Source organism: Ambystoma mexicanum, chromosome 8, assembly GCF_040938575.1.
Source record: "Ambystoma mexicanum isolate Mex_15411 chromosome 8, UKY_AmexF1_1, whole genome shotgun sequence".
Lineage (NCBI taxonomy): Eukaryota > Metazoa > Chordata > Amphibia > Caudata > Ambystomatidae > Ambystoma > Ambystoma mexicanum.
This window is the reverse complement of record NC_090929.1, coordinates 1,618,009,918-1,618,034,941: the sequence shown is the minus strand read 5'-3', so window position 1 is coordinate 1,618,034,941 and position 25,024 is coordinate 1,618,009,918. Positions and strand designations below refer to the sequence as shown.

The 25,024-nt window shown below is 47.6% G+C and overlaps 1 protein-coding gene across 3 annotated transcripts in view; it reads left to right on the top strand.

The window, feature by feature from the left end:
* AFAP1L2 (actin filament associated protein 1 like 2) overlaps positions 1–25,024 on the top strand; it is a 921,662-nt gene that overhangs the window by 318,055 nt on the left and 578,583 nt on the right. Inside the window, exon 1 of one of the 3 annotated variants that reach the window (XM_069611873.1) lies at positions 22,266–22,446. The exons of the other annotated variants lie outside the window; for them this stretch is intronic. The gene's annotated coding sequence lies outside the window, so the exon portion shown is untranslated. Of the gene's footprint in view, positions 1–22,265; positions 22,447–25,024 lie in introns of those variants that run through there. 3 annotated transcript variants of the gene reach the window in all.

The following is a 25,024-nucleotide window of genomic DNA, read 5'->3' as shown; positions in this document are numbered from 1 at the left end:
GCTTTACAGAGATGACAGAGCCATCCGCCATTGTGGATCCCTCCCTGTGACTCGTCACTTGTTCCAATTCCAGTATATTCCAATTTTGCAGAACATAACTGTGCCTGTGCGACTCTCCACAGAACAAAATGGTGGCTATTGTGGTGGGGCAGGGACCTGTCTAACTGAGATACGGCTTTCCACCGGCACAGGAAAAAAGCTGCCTACAATGACATAAGGTCACAATGGCTGTGCTGCCTCGTGGATTTGGGCCTAGTGCATGCAATGCCCCCTTTACCATGCTTACCGCGCACGCCTTTGCTTCTACCTATGGATATTACTATCTACGCAAAATAGCGATGCCGCCCGCACCTTGAGCCGCACCATATAAATATGCTATAATTGATTATGTTAGCATGGGGTGCTGTTGGATGGGAAAGCGCCCCTTTCACTCCTCCCCCCCCCTTCATTACAGTGCCTTGAATGCATCTCGCCTTACTTTAAAGCGCCAAGGTGGGGGGGCTGTCCCCCTCCCAACACAAGCTGGGGGCAGATCTCTGTCTTCGGCTGGGGCCTCCCTCTGGAACAGCCTCCCTGCCACTCTAAAACTTGAGGAGAACCATCTCCGGTTTCGGAAGCACCTCAAGACCTTCCTCTTTTCTTCTGCCTTCGCTCCCCCTCTCCCCTGCTGATCTGTTCTCTCTTGGCACTGTGCACCTGGCCACCCTCTGTCTTTTGGGCCTAGGTACCTGCTCATCCTGTCACCCTCCCGCACTGCCTCCGGGCCACCCCTTGCACTGGGGTCTGTATATGTACCCATACAGCCCCCCCTTTTTCTTCCTGCACTTATCGGACCTACCCTGTCTGCTGCCTTAAACCTAGCACTTGCAAATTGCTGGCTGCATTACCACTGTTTGTTGCCTTTATTATTTATTTATTGTTATTTATCTGTTTCTCCTCTGCTTCGCACTTTCCACCTCTCCCCCCTTCCATGCACTTTTCCCCTCCCCCCTCTCCCATGCACTTGCGCGTTCTCAATGTCACTGGGCCTAGTAAGATCGCCGTTTTGTTCTCCCCTGTTCCCCTCCCTTGCCTTGTCACGCTCTGAAACACTTGTGTACGAGCGCGATAGAAATAAAATATCAATCAATATCAATCAATCTGCTCATAAAGCTCACCACCTTCATCACCAAGACAGTCACCCCTTGGTCTTTGGTGCCCAAGGTAGGAAAGGCATGCACATGTATACACTCAAATGTAAATATTATTCCATGATGGTCTGTATACATTGCTGTAGTACATTATATGTATTCTATATTTTTGTAGGAACAGCCCTGCGGATGGACCTCTCGTCCGATATGCATTGGCTGGGGTCTCCGCTGCTTCTTCTGTAAAGAACAGAAGCACCCTTAAAAAGACTACTAAAAGAATAAGGTTGTATTAGTACTATGTATTAATTGGTCATTTCTGTATGTCCATAATGCAGTAGTGATTACTCCAACCTGGCGTCTCCAGATCTGAGGATTTTTTCATCAGAGTAGCAGTGTATTCCATTTTTCCAGAAGGAGTGAATTTTCAGGTTTCTGGGTGGTGGCGCCTTATACTGTTATTTCAAATACTGAACCTTCAAGTACTGAGGTGGTTCCCGCCCACACCTCCCACTTCCCAAGCCAAATACCGTCCCACAAGCACTTCAAGCAAGAAAATACAAATCGGTCGCTGGCCATCTGAGGAGCCCGCGCTAGCTCCTGGTAGGAGCCAGAGAGGTTCTACGTTGAAATACCGAATGCAAAATAACAAGGCTGAAAACGCAGAGTTTTTTTGTATTCAAATTTCTGAAATACCTTTACCTTTTCTTGCAATTTTTTTTTTTAATGCGGGGAGACCGCCCACAAAACCCCACATTCCCCCTACCTTAATCCATTCCCTTACCCCACTCCCTATTTATTGGGGGAAAAAGTCGAAAAATGTGACTACAAAAACTCTGTGTTTTCGGCCTCATTATTTTCGTATTCATTTTTTGAGGGAATACCGCTGGAGGTCCTGTCTAGCTAAAGCAGCAACACACTGGCTCTACCCTCCCTGAAACTTAAAATCTACAAATACACTACCATCAGGTCGCTGGTCTGCACCAATGCCAATCTTTTGGTGGACCCCTGGTGCCATTTGCCTGAATTTTGTCGTGCAGTAGACGAATTGGGTATGCAGTCTTTGTAACGAAAATGTTATAAAGAATGATCATATGTAGAATCTTGTATAATGAAACATTTTATGAAGAAAGCACTCAGGGGTGAGGTAAAGGGTAAAATGTTGTGGGGAAACGGTTGGGGTGGGTTTTGGGCAATAATGAAGTGCCTCATAAAGCGAGGCAGGGTAACTGCTGTTACCATCAGCAGGCCTGGAGAGGGACAGCACAACCGCTCCCCCTCCTCTGCTCCTCTCCTCCCCCCACCCCCCTAGTCGAAGAGACACACAGTCTGACCAGCACAATGCTGAGGAAGGGTAAGGTGTGAGCAATCACCTCACCCTTCCTTCATGCATCTAGGTGCTAAGCACCTAAGGAAACCAACAGGCAGGCAGGGATCAGGTTCAAAGACCTGCCCCCCCCCCCAGGGGGGCCAGACAGTCTGCTATCCGGTCGGGGGCTGTCACGTAACAGCCCCCACTACTATACATATCAAAGACCCAGGGCTCCCCTGGGTCTTATAAATACAGAGTGGCTGCTCTGAGAAAACACAATTAGTTTGTGGACCCTGAACGGGGACCCAAACACACAGGAGGTGCACTGTTGACTCAGTGCCTTGCAAACCTTTGCTTCTTTACCACAAAACCCTCCCACCCTACAAGAACGGGAGAAGAACAAAGGAAAAGAAGTACAGGGCACTGTACGGTGTCCACAACAAGTTGTGGGACATAAGAAGGCGAGCACGGGCCAGAGGGGGTAACCCCAAGACCCGGTGCCCAAAAGTATTGTGTATTATCTTATGCTATCTGATTATTGTTATTGGCATAACCATATCTGTACAATAAAAACCTATGGCCTTTTATTGCCAACACTTGACTAACAACGTGTGAGACAAATTATTCTGGGCAAGATGATGGTTTCGGCAAAGTACAATGAGGGGTTCAGCAGTTATTAGAGGTGGGAAACGGGGGTTTGGGAGGAACCCCACAATTTTATTTTTACAAAATTAAAACAAATAAATACAAAAAAATCGTTATATTTTTCATTATAAAAGTTTCGTCAGGAGTGCATACTTGATAAAATGTTTCGATATGAAGACAAGTAACAACGAATTGTTGTATTCGGCCCAAGCATTTGGCTCTCCCTGACCCTCAATGCGAGGTCCATGAAATAGAGAGCTTCCGGCAAACCTATTTTGATGCAACCCCATTGCTGCCGCCTTCACTGGCAACCTGCTTCATCACACCCACTTCCCCGACCTAATAATCGGCCATATTAAATGATTGTTCCATCAGCTACATGCGTGTAGTTATTTAGAACCCTGTAAAACTTGTTCCACTCGCCAAATTCTAATCAGTGCGGCACCGACTCTGTGCTTGGTGGCACCGGTGAGCTTCGTAACCCTTTTGCCAAAGCTGCCCATCATGTTCCAAGAGAAAGTTGAGCTTGCAGTGTACACTCTATAAATTAAAATGAACATAAAACCATAATCCAGAGCTGGGTTATTAACCAACAGCACTGAATGCTGGTACTTGTAGTATGTTAGTCCCTTAACTAGTCATCTCTGCTAATTATTGAACAGTTGCTTTAATTCACTTACAAAGTGATGCTCCTTTTCTCATATCTGTTCAGACTACCGTGTGCTGAAGGGCCATTCCACCTACAGCACTCCGAGGCCATAGCCAAATCCAGGAGGCGCTATACACATATCAAGTAACATAGCATAACCTAAGCATTATTCCCCCGAAGGTCCAGGCATTGTAGCAGCCAGGGCTGGCTCAAGGTGCCACGCATGACAAGAGGCCGCTCGGCAGCTATGGCAGCGGGCAGACGAGTAAGCTGAACTCCTAGGAAAAGGGCCTGGGAGTCGGCGGCGTGCAGCTGCCCTCCCTTGTCCCCGCTCCAGGGCTGCTCTGCCCTGGAATGCGAGGGACGCTGCCGCTCGTTCCCATCCTTCTTTCCCAGCGCTGGAAACAAACATTTGGCAGCCTTTATTTTCCTGGGACACTTTTGGCAGAAAAGGGCCCTTGTTATCTCGGATGGATTATTTTCCTCCTGTTTTTTATTAAATCCCTCCACAGCACTTGAAATGCAGGGGAAGATCTTCAGGCGTAAAACTCGACTTGAGATGGAAAGAGTGCGCGCAGAGCTGTCGGCATGGCCGGAATATTTGCAGCAGGGCTGCAGGAACCTGCATGTGGGCGGGGCGAGCGGAGGAGTACGCCCTGGGTTCCCTGGAACCGCAACCACTTCTGCAGGAAAGTGGGATAAGAGACGGCCAGCTCTCTCAAGACGTCCTACCCAAACACTCACACATCTCCCCAGCTCCACTGTCTCCCAATTCCCCGAGAATTGCGTTTAAAGAATGCTGTATGGTAAAGCCATCCACCGCCACACCCCACCATACCATCACAGCAAACATAAACCCAACACCCCATACAAGCGTCAGGCAAGCCATCCAAACTCTCCTCTGGGTTCCACTAACCTGCACACAAGAACCGCAGAGCCTGGATGGCCCTACCACGCCACATCTGCAAGAACCAGCATTCACCCAGTGAGCACGCAGAGCCTGGATGGCCCTACCGCGCCACATCTGCAAGAACCAACATTCACCCAGTGAGCACGCAGAGCCTGGATGGACCTACCGCGCCACATCTGCAAGAACCAGCATTCACCCAGTGAGCACGCAGAGCCTGGATGGCCCTACCGCGCCACATCTGCAAGAACCAGCATTCACCCAGTGAGCACGCAGAGCCTGGATGGCCCTACCACGCCACATCTGCAAGAACCAGCTTTCACCCAGTGAGCACGCAGAGCCTGGATGGCCCTACCGCGCCACATCTGCAAGAACCAACATTCACCCAGTGAGCACGCAGAGCGTGGATGGACCTACCGCGAACCAGCATTCACCCAGTGAGCACGCAGAGCCTGGAGGGCCCTACCGCGCCACATCTGCAAGAACCAGCATTCACCCAGTGAGCACGCAGAGCCTGGATGGCCCTACCGCGCCACATCTGCAAGAACCAGCATTCACCCAGTGAGCACGCAGAGCCTGGATGGCCCTACCACGCCACATCTGCAAGAACCAGCATTCACCCAGTGAGCACGCAGAGCCTGGATGGTCCTACCACGCCACATCTGCAAGAACCAGCATTCACCCAGTGAGCACGCAGAGCCTGGATGGCCCTACCACGCCACATCTGCAAGAACCAGCATTCACCCAGTGAGCACGCAGAGCCTTGATGGCCCTACGACGCCACATCAGCAAGAACCAGCATTCACCCAGTGAGCACGCAGAGCCTGGATGGCCCTACCACGCCACATCTGGACCCTACCCACCATCACTTTCCAAAAAATCCTACAAAATACCTCTTAACCCACACCTAATCCAGCCAGACCAGCTCCCCTGCCACCCTGTGTCTATCCCTATGACCCTATCCTGTCCTGAAAACTTTCACACTTTTTTTTCACCTCCACCCTTTTGAGAATTGTAAGCCACTGTGTGATCTTCTGGGTAGGGCTAGTGCTGGATAACAATATATATATATAGCACACACCATAAACTGTAGTGATGGGTGTTCAAGTAGTAGGTGTTCGAAACCCAGTCTATTCTGGTCGTTGCGTCCATTTTGGAAGGATGGCCCTCCAAGTCAGGTCCGCAACGATGTACAGGTTGCCTGCAGATTACACGCGGTGTGAAGGCCCTGAACCTTCAGAGCTAGAAGTTAGGTAGAAATGTGTTCTTCTGGAGCTGACTACTATAAATTGTAGATGTTTGCTGTTCAAACCCTGAAGTGTTGATAATTGTGTTGGTTGTCCACCAGTGGAACGCCCCACCCCCAGAAATCAAAAGCATCACCATCACCCTCAAGCTCCATTCCCTCTCCATGGAAGGGTCTCCAGGGCTAACCCAGCACACAGCCCCCTCCCCAAACCTCGCCATTCCCACCTCAGAAGTCTGCATATTGATTAACCCCTTGTATATATTGACTACCCTTTCACATACAGGACTCCTCCCTGTCCGCTTGTATTATCCTCATTGCCCATTTATCCTCACCCCCATCCTCCGCTAACACGTTCTCACATTGCAAAAGGCACCCATCACAGGACTGCACTCATCCCTGCAATTTGTGCCTATGTATGTGTTTCTGGTAGTTGTCCTTGGGCCTGATCATGAGTTGGGCGGTATCCCAGCGGTAATACCACCAGGATACCACCCAACATTACTTGCGTTAGCGCCAATTGGTCCAGCGCTATTAGCGCCGGATCATGGGTTGGCCGATAACAGGAAATCCGGTTTCCCTCTTGGGTCCATTGGACTCAATGAGGCTGTTTTGGTGCAATTACTGCGCGCTAGAATGACACTTGGGGCGGGGGGTGGGTTATAATAATACTCTGGCTGATGGAAGGTTCCAGAGAGAGTTAGATCTCTGTGCTTTATGGAAAGAGAACCTTCTATCTCTGAGCTCCTGTCTTGTTTACTATTAGTTGGCAAACGTGTGGTCTTGCACCCTAAACATTTAGGAGCACATTCTTACTACCGTTTGTAAACAATTAACATTATATTTCATCAAAGTGTCCTGACAGGTTTCTCACTAAAACAACTAGCATTTATACTTGAATAGAGCGCCTATGTATGCTCCTAAAATAGGAACACAATAGGCATGCAAATATGTAAATGTCTTGTGGAAATAATATATGAGCACTAACAATATTGTACTCAAACAATAAACAATTAAAAAGTGATTAATAAGTCGTCAACAATGAGCTTCAATATAGCCTGGCATCCTAGTGATTGAAAGTCTGCAGCCAATCAACAATGTGTGTAAGCATTGAAAATATGGCACAGTAAAACTAAGGGTTTACTTCCATTAATGTGGCTAGTCCTAAAATGTCATTTCAGCCACTGCAAAGCCATTAAATGGAAGGGCTGAAGCCCTATTTAAATCATATGGCTACTAAGGACACTGACCTAAATGCAGCCTGGAACCATGAATAAAAATACAGTCAAAGCTGCTGTATTCGAGCTGTTGGATACCTCGCCTACCCACTAATGTATTTTGGGGTCACATATCCTAGCAGAAGAAGTACAAGGGAGACTACAAGTTATGAAATGTGACGTACCCAATCTTGTACCCCAACTCAGCTCAGTGTACCCCAAATGCCAGTGGCCTATCGAGAGCTAGCATGACATTAATAGCATGGACAATCTTCCTTTCAAGCCAATGGGAACCTGAAAAATGTGAAAAATGATATTAAAAAAGTCTAATTTGAGCTTCAGAAATGAATGGAAAAAAAAATACAATTTAAACTTTGGAAAAAGGAAGTTGGCAATCATTTAGAACAGATGTGTAGATGAAAAATCTGCAATGCATGTCACCCCATCTGCTCCCCACCCAGCGCTCTTGTCGGCTCCTCCAGGTCTTTATTTGCTAGCCAGAAGTTCAGAATTTCTGTGTGAGCTCACCCATTACAAAGTGGACTGAATAGGGTTGAACCAGGCCTTATGTAATATTGTCTGGAGTGCTACAGTGTGTTATCCACGCTGGCAGCCAGCTGCTGTTACCTATACTGCAGAATGGGCGTAGTATGTAAACAAATGAAATCATTAGAGCTTTACAGGCTTCCATCTAATCCCCAAGGGCGTATTATGTAAACAAGAGAAGTGGTCGCTCAAGTGCCATGATCTCTTATTTAACACTTACCATTAACCCGTCAACTGCTTTCCCTATACTTGGGGACTTATGTCAACGAGAATCGTTGACATTTTGGGCAGGATTTCATTGCAAGTATTGATCAATGATTGCTCAATAGAACATGAATGGCTAGCACATTTCTCTATATGCAAATGGTTTAAACGTAAACATTAAAATGGTGCTACATTCACTGCTGAAGCGTAATGCAGCATATGTTGTCTTTACTCAAGGTGCTTGTGTTTTTGCTAATATAAACACTTGATTAGCTCATCTGACTGCTGCTTGTATATGCAATGTTGAAAATAATGTGCAACTTGGCTGCATGGTGATTTCCGGTTTCCGCATTCTGTCTCAGCGTGACATATCTGAACGTACACCTTAAAATACAGGAACTATATGAATACTGGAAGTCCTCCTTGCTCAAACACAAGGCCATGAATTCTGTTTAGCACATTTTACAGGTTTTGCACTTCACTGGCAGGCAAAGTGAATAAACACATTGGCCCAAATTCTCAAAACTCTTTTGGCGCACCTGATGAGATGCACGCCCCCAAAAAAAGATGCTCCTATCCAGAAAAAATGGATTCCTATGGGATTAAAATTGATGCACAAATTCAAATGCACTTTTGTTCCGACCTCTGTGCATTTGTGCAAATCAGAGTTGTTCAGAAACCGCATGCACGTGAAAATGTTCAGAAAGCAAAGATTTCCCCTGCGCCTGTTTGCAACCGGTGCAGGATGATGCGCACTGCATGACGGGATCAATGCTGATCCTGCCGTGCTTTTTTAAAGTGTGACAGCAATGGTATGAACAGCTGACGTCCTACTTACAGTTGAACTCCGAAATGTGTTTTCATTTAGTTAATATTTCAGAGTGACTGGGCCTCATTAGGAGTGTTGCAGTAACTGGTAGTGCTACCGGCGTCGTTGTTACCTCGCCGCAACATTCCGAGTGAGCTCGCGGGTGCCGTTCTGGACGCCTGGTCAGACCAGGCATGCAGAGCGGCACCCGCGAGCAGTCTAGGATGGTAGCAGCAGTACCGTTATTAACGCTACCTCTGCTACCATCTTCCCCATTCTCATTGAGTCCTATGGGGGCTCAAATGGGAATGGGGACGTTCCGGGTCCCGCGAATGGGAATTACCGGGCCCTCCAAGGTCGGAATGGCCCGGTAAGTCCCCTTTTGTGGGACCCGGACCCAAATTTGGTGGTAGCCATGCCCTTACTAAGGGCATGGCTACCTCCAAACTCGTAATGAGGCCCACTGTCTCTTTAAGGCCTGTCACTGTGAAATGCCCTGCAATACTTTTTTCCAAGTCCATCCGCCTCTCTTTCAGAACCGCTGGAGCACCCCATGCACGTCAGTGGTGCACAGTATGAATATCAGTGACATAACACGTCATGCTCGAGTGTTTCACTTCCCCTGCTGTTTGACACCACTTTCAGTGAAAAATGTGTAACTTAAGTGCTTAAACTTTTCAACTTCCCATGTGAAAGTTAGTTTGGTGCTTGCTGATGGGGGACGCTAAAACTGTAAAGTCGTCATATTGGGATTGCTTGTGATTCACAATGCACCCCCTTTCTGCATCCTGCAAAGTGTGGCTTTGCATGCACAAAGGGAATGCTTTGTGAATCGGGCCCTCAGCGCACCCCGTCTCAGCTGTGTCACTAATAACAATGCAATATTATAAATAATGGCCCACCCTCAACATGGGTATTAAATTAATTTCAGAGAGATAAGTGACCTCTTCCGCCATTTCTGGGGTTTTAAGGTTTGTATTTTATGTATTGGTTATTTATATGGCGCTTATAAAACAAGATGGTGTTCCCCAAGGCTCTGTCCTGGGTCCTTTCTATTTTCGCTATACGCTTCACTACTTGCCCCTATTATTTCTTCTTTTGGTTTTTCTCATCACTTCTACGCTGATGACACTCAACATTTTCTATCCTTTTCTTCCTTCATTCCGAAAATTCAGCATAATCTTGCGACTTGTCTTTCTGCCATTAAAGCTTGGATGGCATCTCATTTCCTCACTCTTAATGCTGGGAAGAAGGAGGTCTTATCCTTCCCTGCTAATACTCTTCTCCCTCCCTCCTCCAGCCTCTATTTCGTTTCCTCCCTCTACTCTTTCTATTTCTCCAACTGCACGGAATCCTGCTCTCTACCTGGACTCTAATCTCTCTTTTACTCAGCACATTTCTCTCACCTCTCGTTCCTGTCGCTTTCATCTCTATAATATTTGCAAAGTTCGGTCTTCTCTCAATTTCCATGCTACTAAACTTCTTATCGCTTCTCTTATCTTCTCTAGACTTTTTTACTGTTCTGTCACGTTTTTCCATCTCCCTTGTTCTCGTCTTGCTCCTTTAAAATCATTCTGTCATTCTTCTGTTCGTCGTCTCTGCCTTCTTTCCTACCGTGACTCTATTCCAGCATCACTGGCTACTCTTGGTTGGTTACCTTTTCACTCTCAACTTAAATTTAATTTTCTTTGCTTACTCTCTAAATCTCTCTATGGGCTAGCCCCAGACTATCTTGCAGCACTTCTGTCTTGCTACACTCCCTCTCTTTGCTCTTCTTGTCTTTTTAGGTTAGTTGTTCCCCGTCCTCCCTGTGCCCATTCCCGTTTCCATTCTTTTCAGCTTCTTGCCCCTCTTCAATGGAACGTTCTCCCTTTCTCTCTTCAGTCTATTTCTGTTTACTCTCTTTTTCGTACTTCTTTGAAAACTCATCTCCTTCACTGTCCCTGATCGCTCACTACTAGAATTTGATGTTTGACCTGTACCATTGACCATTATTTTGTACCGTCTGTTTGTAAATCTGTACAGTGCTTTGGATTAAGGCGCTATATAAATAAAAATAAAGTACAAATACAAAAATTCAGTGTTTCAAAGCGCCACAAGGCAAAAGGGAAGGGAGCAAGAGAACAAATAAACAGTGGAAAAGGCAATGAATAAATAAAAACCAAACTGCGGTCTTACTAGGCCTTGTGATATTTGGAACGTGCAGATGCAGAGAAAGAGAAGGGGGTAGGACGTTGGAGAGAGGGAGGTAAGTGCTAAAACGGTCCCCCAGGGGGAAGGTGCCACAGGTGCCTGTTGGGGTGGCAACATGTAAGTGCATTGGTGGAGACATCACAAGCCAAAGAGGGAGGTCGGACACCCATCAGGTAAGTGCAGGGCTGAGACAGACCACCCAACTGGCAGGTGTGGGCCAGAGGGCAGTGTAGAGGGGGGTTGATGCTGGAGATGATTGGGTAGATGGCCAGGACCCTGATATGATATGATATATGATATGATATGGCATTTCTAACGCGCCTATACACAAGTGTTTCAAGGCGCGACGAGGCAGGGACGGGGGAAGCAAGGGGAAGACAGACAGCGATCCTACTAGGCCAGGTGTCATTCAGATCGCGCAAGTGCAGGGGTAGGGGGAAGGGAAAAGTGCAAGGGGAGGGGGGGAAGTGCAGTACAAGTAAGTAGAATAAAATAAATAAATAAATAGGGCCAGCTGGTGGCAAGTGCAAAGTAAGTGCAGACAAGTGCTGGGAGGGGGGGGCTGTAGGGATACAGAGACAGTCCCGCAGTGCAGAGGTTGCCAGGGAGGCAGTGCAGGTGGAGAGTGGCTGGGCCCAGGACCGAGGTCGGTGAGAGTGGCCCAGTTGCAGACCCTAATGAACTCTTGAGGGACCAGGCTGCCAATCTCAGTGGCTGTGGGGATGGTTAGCACAGGGGGGAGAGAGGGGAGATGGAGGAAAAGAGAAAGGTCTTGAATTGTTTACGGAACTTGTGGTAAACAGGTTCAAGAGGGAGAGAGAGAGTGCGACTGTTCCATAGGAGGGATTCAGCCGAGGAGAGAGATCTGCCCCCAGCTCTCTGCTTGGAGCAGCTTTTGACCAGCAGAGAATTGGAGCAAGAAGATTGAAGGGATCTTGATGGAGAGTATTTGGTGAGAGAGAGTTGCAGGTAGTGTGGTCACAGGCCCCAGACAGCCTTATGGATGATGTAAAGGGTCTTGAATTTAATCCTTGCAAAGATCAGGAGCCAGTGGAGAGATTCTATGGCTGGAGAGTTATGGTCCCGGGGCTTGAGGGCAAGGATATGTCTTGCAGCCCTACTCAGGATTAGTTGAAGAGGGCGGAAGGAAGAAAGTGGTAGGTTGAGAAAGAGGTTGTTGCAGTAGTCCAGCCTAGAAAGGACCAGAGCTCTAGAGACATTGGGCCTCATTACGGGTCTGGCGGTAACCATGCTGGTGTTACCGGTGGTTTGCCGGCGGACCCGTAAATATTTACCTGCGTCTGGCTTCCCAGTGCCACTGGAAAATTACAACCCCGGCAGCCTGGAAAGTCATGCGCCGGTAATATGTAAGTCCCCATTCCCAGGAGTGGGGACACGGAAGCACCGGCACCGCTGCTAACGGTGCCAGTGCTTCTGTGACCAGTCTGCCTACTGTGGCCGCTATGCCCGGCAGGGTCAGACCTGGTGGGTACAGCGGCTCCCGCAGGCAGACCTGTAATATGCAGTCCAGAAACAAGGGTGCCGGTAAACTTACCAGCACCCTTGTTTCTGGACCAGCAGGGTTGTAATGAGGCCCATTGAGTTGGAAGGGGAGGAAAGGGAGAATGTCTCTAAGGAGGTGAACTTGAAAGTGGGCCTCCTTGGCGAGGTCCAAGATGTGAGGAATGAAGGAGCGAGGGGTTGAAGATGACCCAAAGGTTTCTGGCTTCAGTGGAAGGAGGAGAGCCCATAGAGGGCGACCAGAGTGCAGGAGGGAAACAGGGAACAGGAGTCCCCATAGGGAGAATCTCTGGATTATTGGCATTAAGACGGACACCATTGAAGGAGTTCCAGGAGTGGATAGCAGACAGGCAGTTCGGGGTGATAGAGGAGGAAGAGGAGGAGGAGGAGGAGGAGGAGGAGGAGGTGATTGAGGAGGGGAGCTTGAAGAAGAGTTGTGTGTCATCTGCGTAGCACTGGAAGTGGGGAGAGAAGGCAGGGTCAGGTCAGCAAGTGGTGCAAGGTAGATATTGAAAAGCCAAGGCGTGAGGATAGAGCCATGGGGAACACCACATGTAGAGAGGGTCGTGGTGGAGCAGAAGGAGCCCAGTAACACCTAGGAGGGGCGGTCAGTGAGGAAGGAGGTCAACAAACCTAGTGCCCGGTCTAAGATACCAAGGTTATCCTGGAGCCGCTTTATGAGTATAGCATGTCAAAGGCGGAAGAAACGTCAAGGAGAATGAGAACAGCAAGAGCGTTAGAATCAAGATTTGTGAGCAGATTTGTGAAGATTTGTGACCCGTTCTTCACAGGTGCTCAGGAGAGCAGTTTCTGTGCCTCTGGATGCTCGGAATCCAGATTGATGGCCATGTGAATAACGAACAAGCTCAGTGAGTTTGGTCAGTTGGGGGGACACCAACTTCTCCAGGAGTTTCGCAAGGAAGGGTGTAGTAGATATATGGTGGGAGTTGGTTGACACGAAGGGTCAGTAGAAGACTTTTTTAGGAGGGGGTGCACAAGGGAGTGCTTGAGAGAGGAAGGGAAAGAGCCAGAAGCTAAGGAGTGGTTGCAGAAATCAGCAAGAGCCTGTGCGAGGGAGAAGATGTTGCCCTTAAAGGTTCTGGAAGAACATGGAGACACTTGTTTGGAAGAGACTTTCTTGGAGCGGACTACTCTAGAGACCTCATCCACTGCGATAGGTGAGAAGGAGGAGGGAGTGGGTGGGGGGAACCAAGGTAGGCAGTGGAACAGGGAGAGGAGTAGAGGAGGGGGAATGAGAGGGAGCAGTCAGAAAATCCTGAGTTTTGGAGGTGAAATGGGTGGCCAGTGCAGTACAGAGGGTCTGAGTAGGAGGAGGTGAGATGGAGACTGCAGATGGATTGGCTAGTTCCTTGCAGATTTTGAAGAGTTCAGCCGTGTTGTTAGTGGCTCTAGAGATACAGTCCTGGATGTGGGCCCTCTTCGTGGAGCGAATAGAGAGACAGTATTGCCTTTGGACCAGGCGACAGGCCAGTTTGTCTGCGGATGAGCCTGAAGTCTGCCACTGAAGTCTGCACTTGTGTTTCGGAGCAGCTAGATCGGGGTCGTACTAGCTGTAATGCTTGGAGGCAGGTTTCAGGCGGATCCTCAAGACAGGGGCAAGAATGTCAAGAGTCTTCGTAATAGCAAGGTGAAGATTGACAAGGACAGAGTCTGTAGGAGTGTCGATAGGGGAGAAGGAGGGTGAAGGTGGAGGCAAATGCAGCAACTGACACTCATTTCATCGGTCAGATGACCGCGAAGGAGGCTGCCAGTGCTGGGGGGTGGGCTTGGTCAGGGCTCCGAAAGGCCTCAAATGAGAAGAGACGAGGGTGTGATTCGACCAGAAGAGAGGGGTAGTGAGCGGGTTAGAGAAGATCAACGGGGATAAAGGCATCAAGAGTGTGTCTGGCAGAGTGGGTAGGGTTGGAAGGGAGAATAGTGAGGGAGAGAGCTGTGCAGAGGTCACGGAAGAGTGTGGAGGTAGGGACAGTCGAGTCGAGGTGGATTTCGAAGTCACCAAGGAGGAGGAGTCTAGAGGAAGAAATAAGAAGAGAAGAGGGAAAGTCAGCCCATTGCGAGAGGAAGAGAGGGACAGGGTCTGGGGGCTTGTAGATAGTGGCATGGGTGACAGAGAGAGTAAGAGAGACGCCAAGCTTGCAGACAAGGCTTTCAAAGGAGGAATGAGGCTGAGTGAGTATCAGGTTGTCATTGCTTTTCATTTTTCACTAGAATCAGAGATTATTATTATTATTATTATTATGGAATTTATTGAGCGCTGACCTAGCTACGAGAAGCAATAGAGCTTCAGGTTGACCCGTGTCTGGTGTGAGTAGCTCATGCAATCTTGATGTTTTTTAATTGCATTGCTGGTGTTTACATTTTTTGCATTTCCTTTCAGAATATTGGAATGCAAGTTGCAGAAGACAACAAATAAGAGCACTGGGGTTGCCTCCTATACCTGGGCTGGGGATTTTCAGACTTCCTCTGTGTATGTTGGAGAAATTTGAAAGTGACCTTGCGTCGTCATTGTTGCCGGGCCAGGCCACTGCTATCTGTTTGGCACCACCGTCACTCAATGAGCCAGTGTGACAAGAGTGAGGTCAGGTGCAGCAGAAGGCTGTGGATGTTGAAAGGAAGGGTGGAACATGCATTGCCAAAAAAGTCAAAGGGCTGAAACCTCTGATTCAATCATAATGACTGGAAATTCTTCTAGGAAGCATTGTTGGACTTTTCTGTGAATTGGACCACCCTTCAAGCAGGAGTGGTGTGGGAAAACCTAGCAATGGAATGTTATAAAGGACTGTGTTAGCTTCAAAGGAGGACGCTTGGAATACGAGCAAAGACAGAACTGGAAACTAAGTACAACCTTCAGTATTATAGCGTGCATAGACCAGGACGGTAGGTCACGGGAGGGCCAACTTATTATCTGGCAGGATTGCGGATTCGGTAGGGGGAATGTTCACTCTGGGGATCATGGTGTTCCACACCAGTCATTGCACATTGTTGCCCCTTGCCCATGCTGTGCCACACAATGGAATGCACGCACATAGGTTCCTTTCAAACTCTATTGCATATAATGCATTTGCACACAACGGGTTGCTCCATTCCATACACATAATCCCGTAGACACTCACACGATTGTATGGACATGCTCTTCTTGCCCATAGTGTCCCACTGTACTATAAATGCCACATCATGATGGCATGCCACCCAGCTGTGCAAGGATCACCTTGCTCATACTCTGCTACACCATTGTATACTGATGGGGTACCACCCCACTAAATGTCAGCTCCAAGAACTCACCACCTTGGCATGTGTGGGGTGGCTAACCACTAGGTACAGGCTTGGACGGGCCACTACCCCCCCCCCCCCCCACCAGCTTGTACTTCTCAGAGGGTGGAAAGAGCAGGATCCCGCAGCCTCGCCACCCCAACCAAGGCAAGGTATTTCAATATATACATATATATATATGTGTGTATATATATATATATATATATATATATATATATATATATATATATATATATATATATATTGCTTGAATAGATTCAAAGACTGTTACTGGTTACAGATTCTGATCTTTCATTTTTAATTTATTTTAGATTTCTCAGGTTGCTTCAACAAGTAAAGTGTGATACTCAGGACTAATGTTGATCCCAATGTTGTGTCCATTGTTCAATTCAGGATGTACTCACCCCAGCCATGTTCGGCAAACTGGGGTCCTGCAGGCTCATTGAGTATCGCACTTTACTTCAAAATAAATTCAGAATTTAAAATCAGGATCTGTACCTTGAAACAGTCTTCGAAGCTATTCAAGCAACTTATATATTCAATTAAGGGCTACACATTGGGCCTCATTACGAGGTTGGAGGTAGCCTTTCCGGTTTTACCAGCAAGGCTACCTCCAAACTTGCATCCAAGTCCGTCACCCGCGAATGGGCAATTACCTGGCTATTCTGGCCCAGCCGGACCTGGTAATTGCCCTTTTGCTGGTGCTGGGCCCGGTACATCCCCATTCCCATTTGAGTCCCATAGGGTTAATAACAGTACCGATGCTACCATCATGTTCTGCTCGCGGGTGCTGGTATGGCCACCAGGTCAGACCTGGTGGCTGTAAGGGCACCAGTGAGCAGAACTCCTAGTATGGAGGTACGGTAGCAATGGTGCCGGTAGCGATATCGGCGCTGTTGTTGCCTTACCGCCATACTTGTAATGAGGCCCATTGTCTCATTGAAACAGATAGCTGCATGACAGGAACTGAATAAAAATGACCATTTACCCAGTTTGATGTACTCCAAACCTTATCCATATTTGGATCAAACCATTTTGCCTTGAGAAAGAGCCCAGTGGTCGAAACACGTGCTGATTGTGTTCTCAATATTAAGCTTTCATAATAAATCTATATTCCTATTAATTAAAAACATGATTATTAATGGACTCCACGTCTCAATAGACATTGTTTCTTGGTTCTAACAACCAAATAATGCTTTACACTAGACAATACGTAAGAATCTATTTTGTAGGCCATTAATGCGCAGTTGTGCAACGTTAATTCTTGGTTAAAGGTCAAAGGAGAGGAAGGGGGAGGGGAGAAGGACTACAGGCTGGAGAACAGATAAGACAGGATATAAATACACCATGAGCACAAGGGTGAAGCGCGGGACCGGGGCAAGCAATACTGAGGCAAGAGGTGTGGGCAGAAAGCTGCACCAGCCCTGTGGAGAAGGGCAATCTGGGGACTATGGAAACGGGAGCAAAGCAAAAGAGAACACAGAAGGAAAGTGCAGGAACCAAAGCAATGGGCGTGGTATCGTTGCAACACAAAGACCAGGTGGCTGAGGTGGTATTGTATACCAGCAGGTGAATCCGGTTGAGTTCTGTTGCACTTATTGCCCTGGCAATAAAAGTGACTTGCAACAGTGCACATGCTGACAGTCGTCAACCATGGTGCGGTGTTCCCACAAACATGGCGGTACTCATACCCGTTAGCCAGCATCCTTTGGTGTCACCTTCCGGCTCTGGTGGCAGTGCCTGGAGAACCGTGTGGATGCCACGCAACCTAAAGCCAGTGCTGGTAAGAGCACTGGTACCAGGTGTGTGGAATCGGGCATGTAGCCATGAATATGTGTGGTGCACGATGCGGGGACCCGATGCTCCGAGCTCCAGCTTGATAGTGGGCCTCATTATGAGTATGGAGTATGGAGCATGGTTGCCTCCATACCGTGTTCCAGCACCGGTTTCCTTCAATGAGGAATAACGGGGTCATTCCAACATTGGAGAACCCGGTAATTCCTCCTTGAAGGACCCGGTAATTCCTCCTTGAAGGAACCGATCCCCATTCCCATTGAGCCCCGATGGGGCTCAAGGGGAATGGGGATAGAGCTAATAACGGGCCCGTTATTAGCTCCTTGATCCCCTCGCGGGGCCCCGGAAAAGACATCTGGTTTTACCAGACGTCTGTTCCGGGTCCCGCAAGGGAACCTTGTAATTGCGCATCCCATAATGAACGTTGCCGGTGCCGTACCGGCACCCTTCATTACGGGAGTGCAAGCCTCGTAATGAGGCCCAGTGTCTCAAGGCCAATCTGCTGAAAAGGCTCACCCAATGCGGAGAGGCCATAATCCTCTACTATATAGAGACTGCTTCAGATGGCACACCTGATTAAGAATGACAGCTTTTGTTTCCCTGCCAGACTTCTCCTTTCTAAAACGCCTATTCTTATAAAGTGCAGGGTTTTCCCAATATGGCTCTTCTGAGGGATTCCAGTGATGAATGTGTGCACGCTAGAGCTAGATTGGGATGGGAAGATTCTATCGCAGGAGATTTGGTCGAATGAAAAACCATCACATTTTATTTTACCGAATTTGGCCGAAAATTTGGTGGGGGGTGGGTAAGCGTAATAATTAGGTGGAGGGGTGTGGGAGGGGTCTCCCCCCCAAATATAGACGACCAAATTGATTAAAAGAAAAAGAAGTTGATGGTTTTGCTTTCGACCAAATCTCTAATGAAATCCCATAAAAGTGCTAGATTACTTGCATTCTAGAAGAGCTGCACATTAGGCACTGCTTTTCCACCCTGTGACCCCCCATTACCCTATTTTTGCATTTGGGGTAGGAGGACCCATACGGAGCAATTAGTTTGCAGAGAGGGGAGATGAACAGTGTGGCATGAGTAGGCTCCTGGGGAATCCCTCATGGGTGGTGGGTGTGGTGTTGTCAGAGACAGGACAGCTCAGATCGGTAGGGCGAGATCCAGTCCAGGGCAGAGTCATGGATGCTCATCTTGGAGAGGGTGAGAAAGGGAGATGTATGATCCACATTTTCGTAGGAAGAAGACAGATTGCGGAGGAGGACCTCCAAGAGCAGCTTGCTGAGTAAGATAAACACATGAGTGGAGATTCTTTGAGTGCCGGCTGCGGAATCCAGATGCAGAGAATGGCAGAGTCCATTGCTCTCGAGATGTGTAGTCATATGATAGGTTATTTATAACGCGCTTAATACCCAGAGGTTTCTAAGCGCGTTACCCGGGAACCGAACCTGTGTTGCTCCATGTCGTCTTGCGTCCAAGGCGAGCATGTTGCCCCTGAGCTATCCTCCCAAGATAGTGATATATGGTGAAGCACTAAATGCTCTTGGACTTTGGAGTAGTGAGTAAGGAGAGTGACAAGCCCATCGTTTACAGGTTTATCGATATCAGTAGGGTTTATATTTAAGGATGTGTCGAAACATCACTACTTGGTAGCAAGAAAGGATATGTCCTGGGAGGAAAGAAGCAGAAGAAGGCTCGAAATGCGAGTGCCCCAATTGTCTGTAGGGCAACTGAGTTCAGAGAGATTGGTGGACCAGCGAATGGGAGACATCTTGGTAGGGGTAGTGGGAGAGAATGATCGTACAGAGAAATTGATGGAGCTATGGGTTAAATAGTAGATGGAGGGGTGAAAAGGAAGTCATTGGGCCTCATTACAAGGTTGCAGGTAGCCTTGCCGGCTTTACCGGCAAGGCTACCCCCAAACTCGCATCCGGCTCCTACTCCGGCACCCACGAAAGGGGAATCATTGGTTCACTCTGACCTCGGCGGACCCAGTAATTGCCATTGCACAGGTGCCGGTACGTCCCCATTCGAGCCCCCATAGGGCTCAATGGGAATGAGGAGGATGGTAGCAGCGGTACCGTTCATAACGGTACTGTTGCTACCATCAAGTACTGCTCACGGGTGCCGGTACGGCCACCTGGTCTGACCAGGTGGCTGCAAGGGCACCCGCGAGCAGAACTCTTAGTATGGCGGTACGGTAGCAACGGTTCCGGTAGTGATACCGGCACCGTTGTTGCCTTACCGCCATACTCCTAATGAGGCCCATTTATGTTGTAGATTTTAAAGAGGCAATTGGAGGCAAAGTCATTTACTGGGATAGAGAGTGTGGTGGGAGTGTTGGGAGAGGGGTGGGCAGTGCCTGGAGGGTAGAGTAATGGTTCCTGGGGTGGGAGCTCAGAGAAGACATAATGATGATATAGTAGCAGGACTTTGCCAAGGATTTACTTGAGGCAAGGAGTGCAGAATTTACATGAACATCAAATATTATGCTGAATTGTCTTCTCCACTCATGGATGAGGAAGGTGATCCAAGGATGCGGGAAGGGAGAAGATTGGGTGAAAGAGAAAAATGGATAATGCTGCTCAAATGGAGAGTTGCATACAGATTTCAAGTGCACAAAGTCTTTCTTAATAGAGATGTCATGGGGCAGTGAGAGGACGAGGATTGAAGATAACGCTTCAGTTAGATAGGGGGTGATAGGTTTGAATTTGCATTTAGTGGTTGGGAGACAGGGTGGAGGACACAGACAGAACCGATGGATGGTAGACGGCTGGAGGAGAGGGACCGATTCAAGTGAAAGTAGACTTGCGGAACAAGCTCAAGTCAAGGCTGTTGCCACCATGGCTCTGTGGGTTGGTCCTGGAGAATAATCAGGGAGCGGTGAGAGAGGATGAGGCAATCTCAAGAAGTTGGATACTGGAGAAGTTTGGGAGTTTGAAGTCACCCATGAGAATGATGAGGGCCTCGTGGAGTGAGGCACGAGGGGGAGGCCAATGGCCTGTGAAGAAGGCCTTCAGAGAATCAGTGGGTTTTAGATGAGGAGAATAGTTGGTGAGGTTGTTGCACAAGAGTTGAACAGCAATGTGCTTGAAGGAAGAAGGGGGAAAGGCAGAGCCGGGAAGCACAGAGGCATAGACAGGGTAGGGCCTCAGCGGGTAAGGCCCACCAATACCCACTCAGCAGCGCTGTGTGGGCATGTACAGATGTTAATGTCACTTCGGTGGGCCCAACTGCATTAGCTTCAGGCCGCACTTTCACGACAGTCCTGGCTACGCCTCTGGGGAAGCGGAGGAGATTAGCAGGTCGTGGTGAATATGAGGCACCCCCCCCCTCCACCTCTGCCAGTCTTCACCACCTAAGGATAAACTCAGAGAAAGTAGGGAATTCAGTGTGCGGAGCTGCCTGCATGCCAGTGCCATGAGGGGTGATCCCTGCCTCAATGATTCCTGTGACCGAGACATTGAGGGGGTCCAGATCAAAGTAAACCATGAATAACGAGGTCATGTTGCAGAGTGAGTGGGCGTTCCACGACCCGAAGGTAGGATGTGTCTGGGTGACCCGGTAGACGAGAAGAGTAGATCGGGTTGGAGGTGGTTTAAGTGGGCAGAGCATCTTTTTGCGAGTGGATAAAGGAATGGGAACAGGGTGCAGGGTTGGAAGGGGCGGCATGTGTCCATGCAGGGGGGGCATGGAATGTCTAAGTGGGGAGGGTGAGGAGGGAACGGTGGGTAGCAGAGTAGGTTTCTGTAGATGGACAATGAAGATCGCATCGTAGATGACAAATATTATATATATATTGACCATGACCGGCGAGTCAGTGAAATTGACTGGTAGTGACTGTAAATTAGGACCAGAGGCCGGTAGCGACCAATAAAGTCGAGTCTAAGGAGCCATTGCTTTCTGATGATGCATTTGCTGAAGAGGAAGGCCTTTTCTCCGCCTGATTTGCTAGTGATTTGTCAATTTCAAACTTTCAGGTGGAGCAGCTTGTCTTGAATGTAATATGAGCATTGAAAACTAAGGGGGGATGACCAGGCCTCAGCCCCTACTGAAATGGACCACCCTGTGCAGAATTGAAATGACCCCAGAATCAATAGACCCATGTGATTTTTACCTTCTAAATCTGGGTGCGCTTCGTGCTTCTGCTCCCCTCACTCCTATGATTGACAGGTCTGGCTTCCACTTTAAAGCTGACCACTGAAAGCTCTGAGCAGGCCACTTTAGAAGTTTCAACAACTGTCCCATTGAGTTCCCCTCTGCTTCCATGCCGGAACTGTGAACTTTAACAGAAGGGCGGCTGGAAAACAGGCGCACAATGCTTGCTCAGTTTTCAGATTAAACAAATGGCTTATTTTTCTCTGGGAGAAAAAAGGAGAAGCGGCTGACTTGACGGAGGGATGCCGGGGGACATTAAAGAGCAGTCCCGCGAGATTTCCCCAAAGGAAATTGAACGTGTCTTGGCACCTTATGAGGGCATTTGTAATCACGGCGATGTCCCATCCTTGCGGCACAGGGCAAGCTTTGTTTCGCTCCACGAGTGGAAGGAGGGTGTGATGCTCTGGTGGCACTGCCCGTTAACCCTTATGCCAGGACCTCCCCGTCCCTTCCGTGCCCAGCACCTGACCTGGCCAACTTCCCGAGTCTGCAAAAGTCACTGTATTGCTATCCCATTGGCACGGTAATGGGGCATTCTGCTCTAGTTAATCCCCAGGCAACTGTATTTAGTAATGGGGTGTATTTTGGAATTTAGATGAGAAAGGATTCTGTGATGGATAAACCAGCAGGACCTCGGGCATCTCTCGTGGCTCTGCCCAGCGAGGACATCCTTAGGAAGAAAGCGGCTTTGTCGATTCGTACAAGTCTGGGATTGAGGCCGGCTCGTATAAGCTTCCCACCATCTCTGTGTATCAGGGCATTGAGCGCGTGTCATTAAGGAAAACACTGCTCAGACTACATTAAATGACCATAAACACTTTACTGGTGAGTGCTTCATATGTTTTCTGTATTTCTAGTAATGAGACAATCAAGCCTTGGAAGCATCTGTATTATATATATATATATATATATATATATATATATATATATATATATATATATATATATATATATATATATTTTTTTTTTTTTTTTAATCAGTACTGTAGTTTAGTATTTGCTTTTGTTTTTTCGTATTAATGTATTTTTTAAAGAATAATCGTATCACTGCTTATGAAGACGTTGTACCTCTTCTAAATAAAGATGCCTGGGTCTGTTCTATTGCATTGCAGGTCTGTGGGGGCAGCTTGTGCATTGCCCCGGAATCCTTGCACTATGCTAAACATCTCACTCCTGTGCATGGCCCCGGAATCCTTGCAATATGCTAAGCATCTCACTCCTGTGCATGGCCCCGGAATCCTTGCACTGTGCTAAGCATCTCACTCCTGTGCATGGCCCCGGAATCCTTGCACGTTGCTAAGCATCTCACTCCTGTGCATGGCCCCGGAATCCTTGCACTATGCTAAGCATCTCACTCCTGTGCATGGCCCCGGAATCCTTGCACTATGCTAAGCATCTCACTCCTGTGCATGGCCCCGGAATACGTGCACTATGCTAAGCATCTCACTCCTGTGCATGGCCCCGGAATACGTGCACTATGCTAAGCATCTCACTCCTGCGCATTGCCCCGGAATCCTTGCCCTATGCTAAGCATCTCACTCAGATGCACTCTGACCTACAGAGTGACACAAGCCCACTAAATGGTGTGCTTAGAGTATCCTTACGTTTTCTGAAAAAAATATTTATATTCTGAAAATCTTGGCAAAGAAAAACGTTTTTATAAAAACCTTTTTCTGCTCTACTAATTCTGATATTTTATGTTTGAGACAGGCTTCATTACTTGCTGTTATCTGATGGGGTCCTGTACATTGACTTAATTTTAACTCAACCCTTTTCAAGTATTTCAAAATCTTGATTAGGTGGGCTTACATTTACACGCCTTTAAGCAATCTAAAGAAATATAAAATCTTTTGAAATCTATGTTCAAAGTTCTAAACGTCTGCAGTCTTTTAACTGACCTGTTACTGTATGTTCAAACCATACTTTCTGACGTGCAACAGACAGCAAACTCTCCCTAGATGGAGGAAATTCTGGGTTCACGAAGACTTTAAATCCTTCTGAACACTCCCCATTCACTGTGCACCATGTTTGTAGTTTCTGAATTGGTTATAACCATTCAGAAATAGAACATACCATATTCGCAAAGATGTAGGACTCTACATAAAAAATGTACAATTCTGATGAATACATTTGTCAATCAAATTGAAATGAAGAATAGATTCTTTCTAGGTTTGTGCTTAAAGATGCAACCAACCAGCATGAGGTTTTTTTTTCTCCACTTTATCATTTTTCCATAAAATTACAACAGAAGCAAAAACAAACATACATGTAGGTGGGTGTGTATACACATATCATCCATAGAATCCATATCTACATAACACATGCCACAAGGACTTTAATCTTAGTGCTCATCAGCCTTTCTCCTTGGAGTTAAAGGTGGCAAAACGAGGAGAGTGCGGTCACTTGTAAGACCAAGAAGTCGAGGCCACAGTGGGCAGGAATAGAATCCGCTGGAATGCAGTGAGTATAGAGAAGTTCCAAGGTACACTCCACCGCCTGTTCCCACCTGACCAACTAGAGCAAGCCCTGCTAATCACCCCTTATGAAGACATCCTAGACCAGGTCCCTAAAGCTATGCCTCGACTTGGACATAGATGCATGATTCTAAGAAAACATGCCTTTGACCCCATCGTCCACGCAAGGGAAAGATAATTGAGGCCGGCTCTTAAACGTTGCCCTTCATCAGAGAATACCCAGAGAAAATCTCTCAGGCGCAAATACAAACAATTGCTTCGCTTTTATTAGTATGAAGCAATACTGAATGACGCTCAAGAGATCTTGCAACTGGTTATTTCAAAACATGCATCTTCCTTTTGGCGAGTAATTAACAACTCAGTGACAGCATTGTCTTACTCTTTAATTAATCCTATTGGAGAGCAAGGATGAATTGATCACTTTATGAGAGTATATAAGGGTGATGCTTGGGGGGAAAGCCAATGTTTGGAACCTCCTAGAGAATCGTGGCACTTAGCATTCTCTGAGAGCCAAATAAACGCTCTTATTTCTCGCAGTAAGAACTCGCGAGCCCTGGGGCCAGATGGCCTGGAAAATGCAGTCCTAAAACTTGACCCCGATCTTTGGGCACATATTTTTCAGAAAAATTACATCACCAGCAACTAGGCCAAAAACATGGACTCAGTCCATTATTGTTCCAATCTTTAAAAGAGGCAACGCTGGCTAGTCTCACTACAGACCCGTAGCGTTACTTGATATCCCAGAAAACATCTATACGTCCATAGTGTTGAAAGAACTAACAGACTGAGTGCCGGTTGTTTTTTTAAATTTTTTTATTTATATAGCGTGCAAAGCCCTCAGGCATCAAGGCGCTTTAACTTAAGAACATAGTTACAGTAAGTGCACTGCAAATACAGACACGGGCAACATTTAAGTATGGGTAGTGCCC